This window comes from Topomyia yanbarensis, chromosome 3 (assembly GCF_030247195.1).
Source record: "Topomyia yanbarensis strain Yona2022 chromosome 3, ASM3024719v1, whole genome shotgun sequence".
Classification (NCBI taxonomy): domain Eukaryota; kingdom Metazoa; phylum Arthropoda; class Insecta; order Diptera; family Culicidae; genus Topomyia; species Topomyia yanbarensis.
Window position 1 is genome coordinate 179,809,537 of NC_080672.1, and position 8,846 is coordinate 179,818,382.

The window sequence follows — 8,846 nt, forward strand, 5'->3', positions numbered from 1 at the left end:
AGCATCGAAAGTGTTCACCCAAGTTGAATCAAAAATTTTGCAAGTCCATGTAAACAAACTCTCTGAACTGTCAGAATAGTTAGGTTATACACTTTCGTGCAGTGTTCTATGTTTTGACAGGTATATGAATGAATTATTTTAGCATCAGTGATGCCAGGTCTATTTAAACAATAGCTTGCAGTAAAAATATAAGTCTGCAGATTTCCGCAAAGATATTCAATAAATTTGACATAGAAATGTAGTGTGTTGATATTTTCAATGATCAGAAACGTTGAGGGCTGGGTAAAATTAGCTGGCTTAGGCTTTGTTCTGCTAAATATTCGTAATCTGCAAAAATCTGCAGCGAAACTGCAAAATCTGCAGATTTAGTAATATATATGAAGATCTGGCATCGTTTTAGTATTCCCCACAGGAAATTCATCCAAATGGTGTAAAAATACGGGGAAACAAGGCAAGATAGGTATTCAGAATATGGGGTTAAATGAGCAGCTCGCACAATTTTTGATTTTTTCAATAGTTAGAGGTACCAAATCATCGCGGCAATATGCAGTAACGCATCGGGAATAAAAAAGGAAGCATTCTAGCATATAAAAATTTTTGACGAGAAAGGTCTATTAACATAATTCGAGAAATCCATTTGTTTATCTCAACGATTTCTCTGACGTCACCGACAACTGTCAATTCGCGGAGTAGCAAGCCTCGTTTCTGTGAGCCGTGCATATACAACAGGTAAAAGAAGCGAAAGAGATAGCATGTATGGGTGCCGACCACGTGTTGTTGGAATGGCAATTTATTTCAGCCAACTGCATTCAATGTCGTATATACAGGTCTGGCAAAGATGGCACTTTGGTATTCGTAAAATGAATCGTACATGAGTGGTGTGAGTGATCACAGTATAAATCGACTTGCTTTCGTCATAGAGGTCGTTCCGCTCCCATTGAATCGTGTGACCGCTATGACGTCGACCCGTTGTGCTTCTGGATTGTTTACATATTTTTGGTTGCCAACACTACACGGTTAAATAAAACAACCTGCAGAATAAGTTCTTTTAACTTACTTTTGAGTTGTGCGTCGCTTTCGCACTTATTAGTGTTGTCAAAAACAAAACGAGAGATTCGACTCAGTCGAGGTCTTCGGTGGAGGAAGGTACTTTTGAGTTGTTTGGGGTATACTCAAAATTAGGTAAATTCAACTTAAATTTGAGTATAAAAAACCTATCAATGAGTTGTAATTTTTGCCGTGGTTAAATGGAAACTACCTTCAACACGGTTTACCTAATTTTAAGTTCCCCCACGATACCACGAGATTGAGTCAAAGGAACTCAATTTTAGGTAGTTTTTCGTTTCCGTGTAGCAAACCGTGTGTTCTGCCACATCTATATATACCGCATTGAACTGCATTTCCTCACCATCATTGACTTTTCTGCTTCCGTTAGTATTAGTGAGTGGTCTCACTAATACATGCGATTTACTGGTTGAAGTAAACAAACCGCTGTCAAGTTCATTTCGAGAAAATGGTAACAAATCAACATCATTATTTCAAGTTTCTGTTTATTTAAAACCAACTTTTTTTCAAGGATTGTAGAGCTGCAGCAGAAAGATACCGTCGGAAAATAGAAATGTGTTACGGTATCGACCCGTCTACGTTAAAAACAATACCACAAGAGGTGCCATTAATGATAACGTCTGCCAACATCTAACAGTTTCTTGTGGATCCCAGCCCGTTCACTGGCGAGCCAAAAGATTGTGGAAAAGGAATGGATGCGATCCTTTATTATAAAAACGGATGGGTTAAGAGTGTTTCCGGGCGTAAAGTGCAAGATATATATGTAGTGCACGGAGTTGTTCGACATTCGTTTGCGCTTAACGAAAAACCCCTCAATCCTTGGATTTTGATTCACGAGCACGGTAAAATCTTAGCTGTTCATTGCAACTGCGCTATCGGACTTTTAGAGGCATGCAGTCACATCGGAGCTACATTGTTTGCCCTCGAAGGAATTAGTCCTTGAGAAAAAGGTAAATAATTGTTGATAGGTTAAGTTTCGAATTTTCATTTGTTTCTACATTTTTAGCTGTCTGTAACAGATTTGCCAGCATATTGGAGGAAGCCTCCTGCAAATATCAGTGACAACTTGTATAAAAAGGTGCGTGATATTGATTTCGGCAGACGCATTCAGAAAATCCACATTTCCACAAATCCACCAAGTAGTTACGACAACCGATGTCGAGACCTCTTAAATGTACTCCAAGTCGATGGATTGAATGTTGCAGCTGCTAGTCTGTACTGTGGAGAGACTAATATGGATTTTACTTGTGCTATTTGCACGTATGATACAAATATAAATGAACATCTGAATGACTACAACCTTCAACTACTTCATAACCCATTGAATACACATTCTGTTGCTGAATTGAGAGAGCTCGCATCTGAATACATCCAGAAACTTCCCAGTGATCCGGTATTATTGAAGAGTATCGACGATTTAACTGCCAAGCAAAGTGATTCCAAGTGGTGGAATGTGTTCAGGAGTGGGCGTATCACAGCTTCCAATTTAAAGACATGTGCAGCACTAATATGGCACGTCCATCTGTGTCTCTGATTAAGAGAATTTGTTATCCAAGTGAGATAAAATTTTCAACTGTAGCGACCAAATATGGCAAGAAAAATGAAGAGAGAGCTGTGGACCAACTGTTTTGTGCCGTTCAAGATTTGCACCAAAATTTGCGGAAATTAAAACCAGGATTAATAATTTACGCAAAACAGCCGTTTATGGGAGCATCTCCGGATGCAATTTTTCTTTGCAATTGTCACGATATGATAACAGTTGAGGTAAAGTGTCCCTTTTCAGCCCGGAATTCTCCAGATATGACGGCGACATTACTACAGCTAAAGGAATCGTTCATTAAACGTAATGCCTTTGATCAGGTCGAGTTGAACACAAAACATAAATATTTTTATCAAGCTTTAATGCAGATATGCGTCTGCAAGGCAAGTTTTGGATATTTCTATGTGTGGTCTCCTCATCAGGTTTTGCTTTTTGAAATTAAAAGAAATGATGAATTATGGTCATACTGCGAGAACACCGCAAATTTTTTTTTCAAGAACATTATATTTCCTGAATTAGTAGGTAAGAAATTAACAAATAAATAAGACATACAAAATAAAAATTACTAAATATAAAAACAGCAATTTAATTTAAGTAGAAGGGACAACGCTGGGACACAAGTTGACTAAGGCTGCTGTTATAACAAGGATTTGATCGATTGCGGGAGTAGCGTTATTCCAGTGTTGAAGCATGGTTATGGGAACAGTGTCCATTAATATCATAAACTTTTGTCGAAGAACTCCAATCACTCTCTCAACGTGTATCCTTAATGAAGAAAGCTCCTTCGAATGAACTGCATCAAGCGGCTGCAGTTGTTGGTTTTTTTTCTTGAAGGCTGGATATGCAACAGTTGTACTTAGTGGAGCTAGCAAGTTCTCGATTAAAAACGCTTTTAATCCACCTAACAGTGTGATGAGACATTTCTTATAACTCTTATCACTCTCTTCTGATATTATATCGTATGAGAACATTTAAAACTTGATGCTTCGCGATGTTTTTGATAACACATACTACATGGGATTGTGGCAGGACACAGAGAATCGCTCAAATCAGCATAGGACAACATCAGTGCTAGAAATCTCAAACCAAATCAATGGGAAAGCGAAAAAATGGCCCATAAAATAGACATACAAACAAATTATTGCTAATGCTCTGTTAATAAAATATCTAAATTCCTCAATCAATGCATTGTGGTGGGAAAACTGAATTTTCCTAAAGGGGTTATGTATATTGTAATGAGCCAAAAAATTGATTTTTTTTTAATCGAAATGATGTTTATACTTTACTCAAATTTCCAACGCGACTGAGACCTAAAAATCAACGCTTTTTCTGGAAAAAAAAGCGAAACTAGCAGTGACACCATTCAAAGAAAATCAACAGTGAATATTTCCAGACTTGGTTTTATTTCCTATTTAAGAACTATTGTGTTTTTTACATCCTAGATTGCATGATTCAGTGATCGAAACCCAAAACTTCATGAAGTATTTGAAATTATTAAATTAAAATTTGTGTTTGCTATTGAAATTGACAAAATGATAGTATCGCCCCTTTGACGATTGTTTACTTTTTCGGTCCCACCTATCAGCATTGAAGTATCGCCCTTACGTTTTTTTACAATACCAATTTTACAATTGGTGGGGGTTTGGTGAAAATCGATCTAACTGTCCAAACGGCATAATTCCGAAACCGTAATTTTTGAAGTTTTAAAATTATGCAGAATTAATTTTTCAGAAAATAGTAACAGAGTTCGTGTTTTTAGCGAATTTGTTGAGACTTTATTGTAGTCATGAATATTAACCTGAGAAAATTCACCATAAATACTTCTTGGACGATATACCGCCAAAATTATTTTATCAAATGATGCGCTGTTTAACGTTTGTAAAACTCATCGAAGATACTAAACCTCCGAAATTGGCGGTTTAAAAATGATGTTATCTTGACCTTAAATTACTGTTTTTGAACGTTTGACCTATACATATAATTGGTCATACAACAAAAATCAAATTCTCATCAAAATCGATCAGGAGCTGCTAGAATCGAATGGAAATCGTCATTTTTCATAAATTTCTCTCTACATTCGGAAAGTGTTATCCTCGTTATTAATCATATTACGTTTGCGTCTCAACTCGACGCATTCCCAAAATATAAACCTGTTTTAATCCACCTAGTGGTGCAATTGTGCTTGTCTCACTTGTCCAGACTACGATTCCATGGCTGGTTATGTTCAATAAAATGGTGGAAATGAATATTTCATGTTCAGTACGATTTGCACATACATACAATGGATCGACAGCCACGATCTTGAGATACTATGTGATACTGAAACATCGCTTGACCGCCGCTGGTTTCAAGCGATGTTTCAGTATCACATAGTAAGATCCGGGAGGTCCGGGTCCTGCCGAAAATTTTCAACTTGTTAAGAAATTTTAAACTAGTTTTATTTTTAAAGTAGCAACCACTCACTGCATACTCCCTCCGGGCCGGTATGATTGACGATTTTTAGAGTGATTGCATAACCTTTCTGTATGAGAAAGGCAAAAGGGGGTGGGCGTGGCGTAGTTGGTAAATCGATTGCCTTGTACTCAGCGCACCTGGGTTCGAGTCCCGACCCCGCACATAGGGTTAGAAATTTTTCACAAGAGATTTTTCTAACCCGAAGAGACGAATGACCTCAAGGTTAAAACCTCTATAATCGAAATAAAAAAAAAGAAAGGCAAAAATGTACCAAAGTCCAAAAAAATCAATTTTTGTCAAACATTATTTTTTTCGAGTTTACATCAAATCTCGATGTTTCATGCATTATAAAGTCATTTGGCATCAAAAATACAAATTTGATTTTGAAAATTTTTCATTTGAGTTTATATGGGAATTTGCTGTGTGATTGCACTCTTCAACTCGTAACTCCGGAACCGGAAGTCCAATCAATAAAAAATCAATTGCAGCCGATGGGAAGGTTGTACCTTTCATTCGAGACTAACTTTGTGCACATCGATCCAGCCATCTCTGAGAAACAGAGGTCATATATTTTTCCACATACACACATACATGCATACACACAGACATTTTCCGATCTCGATGAACTGAGTCGATTGGCATATGACACTCGGCCCTCCCGGTCGGGATTAGATTGACGAATTTTAGAGTGAATGAGAAAGGCAAAAACATGTTTAGCAAATGTTGAAAGTTATGCATTTTTGGTGCGCAATTCTATGTTTCATAGACATTAAATCAATTTTTACTTCGCTTCCTATTAAATAAAGACCCTTATTACAGTACATCTCTACAAAAACGAGCTCAATTTGAAAAGAAATCTGAGGATCATGATTGAAAACAGAACTCTGGAATTTTCTATTGGAATGTTTTCAGGCAGGATTTTGATATTGATGCAATTAGACAACTGTGAAATCAAGACCAAAAGATCAGTTACATATCAGGACTCCATTCCGACAATATATCAAAAGTCCTCATGATGTTTGCAACAACAGAATATCAATGTACGGATCAGATAATTGTTATTGTAATATTGAATTAAATCAGTCTGCATCAATAAATTTTCAACTTCAATCCAATTTTTTTGTGGGTGTGGGGGGGGGGGTTGCGTTGTATGGTGTTAAATCCCAAAACCTTCCCTAGGTTACGCCGTTGCTTGGAGTTAGTTATTTCGCTTTTCATTTTCCAATATGTTTCAGATCGATCCGATGGTCATGAATTAGAAAAATTGCAGTCAGAAGGTTCGCACAAATGAACATTTTTGCACTGATAAGTTATCAAGTTCCTTCCAGACAACTTGGAAGTGTTCGGTGATTATTTCTAGCGGTTGTAGATAGAAAAATGAAATACAAAATTCGTTTTATCGAAATAATGTTTGGCTTATTTCAATGGATTATTACTATATTGAACAATAAATAGGCGACAAAGTAATCCACAAACAACAAGCCATAACTTTTAAAGTATTCAAAATAGATATTTGAAGTCTTCAGTAAAGTTATTTGCAAAAGTAAGAGCTACAAATTTGCTGAAGGCTTTGAATTTCGATATAATCACTTCCAAGAAAATTTGGGAAAATATCTCACTCATAGAGGGATTAATCAGCAAAAGCACAATACCAAAAGAAAGGGCATATTACCTCCATTAAATTCACCGAAGATACTATTGACCTAAAATAAGCCGTTTTGGCGTTAAAAATAGATTACATGTTTTTGGTCATATTTCTGGCAATGGGAAATGATAGAAATCTTTCGTCCGCATTTAATGTTAAATATCTCTTTTGATAATAGTCCGATTTCAACAATCTATAGCTTGTTCGAAAGGTATTCGTTAAAGCTGTCTAAAAGCATATAAATTGCTATTCTATATTGTCAATTTCGGCAGATAATTCAAAAAAACTGCAAAAAACGCCATTTTTACGCATTCAAACATTCATATCTTGGAAACTAAACATCAGAATGAAAAACAAATTAATAGCGTTCATACTGTTTTTTAGTTCTTTCATTTAAAATTGGTTTGGATAAGATCGGTTCAGTCATTGCTGAGAAACAAGAATGAGAATTTGTCCGTTACATACACACACACAGACACACACACACACACACAGACACAGACATTGTCCCAAATCGTCGAGCTGAGTCGATTGGTATATAAGACTCGGCCCTCCGGGCCTCGGAAAAAATCTTGAAAGTTTGAGCGAATTCTATACATTTCTTTTATAAGAAATGTAAAAACCTCTATCTGCCATTACAAAGTCTCCTTCTTGGATGTTACTCAAAAATCCTGAAGATTTCACAATTTCTTTATCTGAAGTCCGCCCACCAAATGCTTCGGACACATACAGTATGGTGCCAGATGCGCTAACTCCTATCAACACTTTGATAGTATTATGTTTTTTATAATTAGAAAAAACGTTGGCATTTGCAACCATTGCTTTAGAATTTGGTGATTCAATGTTTATTTCGAAGCAGTCGATGATTACTGTAACAGCATCACTGTATTTTCTACGAAACGCCGACGGCATATGTTGCTTCAATACGTTTCGAGACGGAAATTTTACCAAAGCCTTCATAAATGGATAGATCGCGTTAACCGTTTCATAAAAATAGTTAGAAATAGACGATTGATTCAAATTGTACATGTATCCGAGGGAACAAAATGGTTCATACAGCCGTAATTTGCGTAATGTTAAAATCAACGTTTTTCCTTTATCCATCCCTTCAAATTCTGGTATGTCTTTCTGCAATGCTTCGTAGAGACGCTTTAATGTGTATCCACAGCTAAGACCCGTGAAATAACGACATTGTTTGTCATTTGTTTCGAGCGTACAAACAGAAAGCTGCTTAGATTCTTTCACGCTACTCAAACTATGCTGTAACCTATCATTTTGTTCCCTTAGTGAAATTACTTTTTTCTCGGTCCGTTCTAGTGCAGCTTTCCATTGCCCTACTTCTTTCTCCATGCATTTTTCCGTTTGAACGCCTACGTCACTGTGGTAAGTCCGCTCTGATGTAACATTTGATGATCCTGTATCGTTTGCATGGCATTGGTGCACGTTGGTCAAGTTAGCAGCTCGAGTAGTCGTGCTCGACCAGGTGATATCAACAAGATGGAATCGATTTTGAACAGTCAGAGATGTAAGCCTGTATCGAAAATGGAGTGTATTGAAAGTGTTAAATTAAAAAAAAATATTTTAGAACTTTGACGAACAAGATAAGAAACTTTGTCAAAAGTTGTTCACATAGTTTTAAAAGTTCGTGTGAAGTGAAAACTCAAGTTATCTTTCCATGCCAAATATGAATAAGTAGTTTAAGGAATCTTTTTTATTTGATGCGTACTCATTCATTTCGTTTGCTGCAATAGAAGCGTCGTAAATTTTTGTTTCATTCATGGAGCTACACGTAGGTAGATCAGAGCTCAAAACATGGGTCAAGACGTTAGAACCACTAGTGATATCTGTTGTTGTTCCACGTATCACATCACTTTCGACCGATTGGAAAGATAATCTGAAACAAAATTTAATTGATTGGCTTTAGACCTAATCACTTTATAGTAAACCATACTCTTCACAGGTCTCAAGTTCTGGTTCTGTTTCCATTTGTAATGTCTCATTCATCGCTGAAAAATCAACATTGCCTTCCAACAAAGTTCCATCTGGCAGATTTAAAGGCGGTTGAAAATCGATATTCAGTCCCGGTTGAATCATTATTCATCTCTTCCGTAGAATGTTTGGGTTCTCTCAGCATTGTATAAA

At 36.6% G+C, this 8,846-nt stretch overlaps 1 pseudogene; it reads left to right on the forward strand.

Annotated features, from left to right (window-relative positions):
- The first annotated feature begins 1,756 nt into the window (after nt 1-1,756).
- Nucleotides 1,757-3,056, forward strand: LOC131687435 (uncharacterized; annotated as a pseudogene).
- The last annotated feature ends 5,790 nt before the right edge of the window (nt 3,057-8,846 follow it).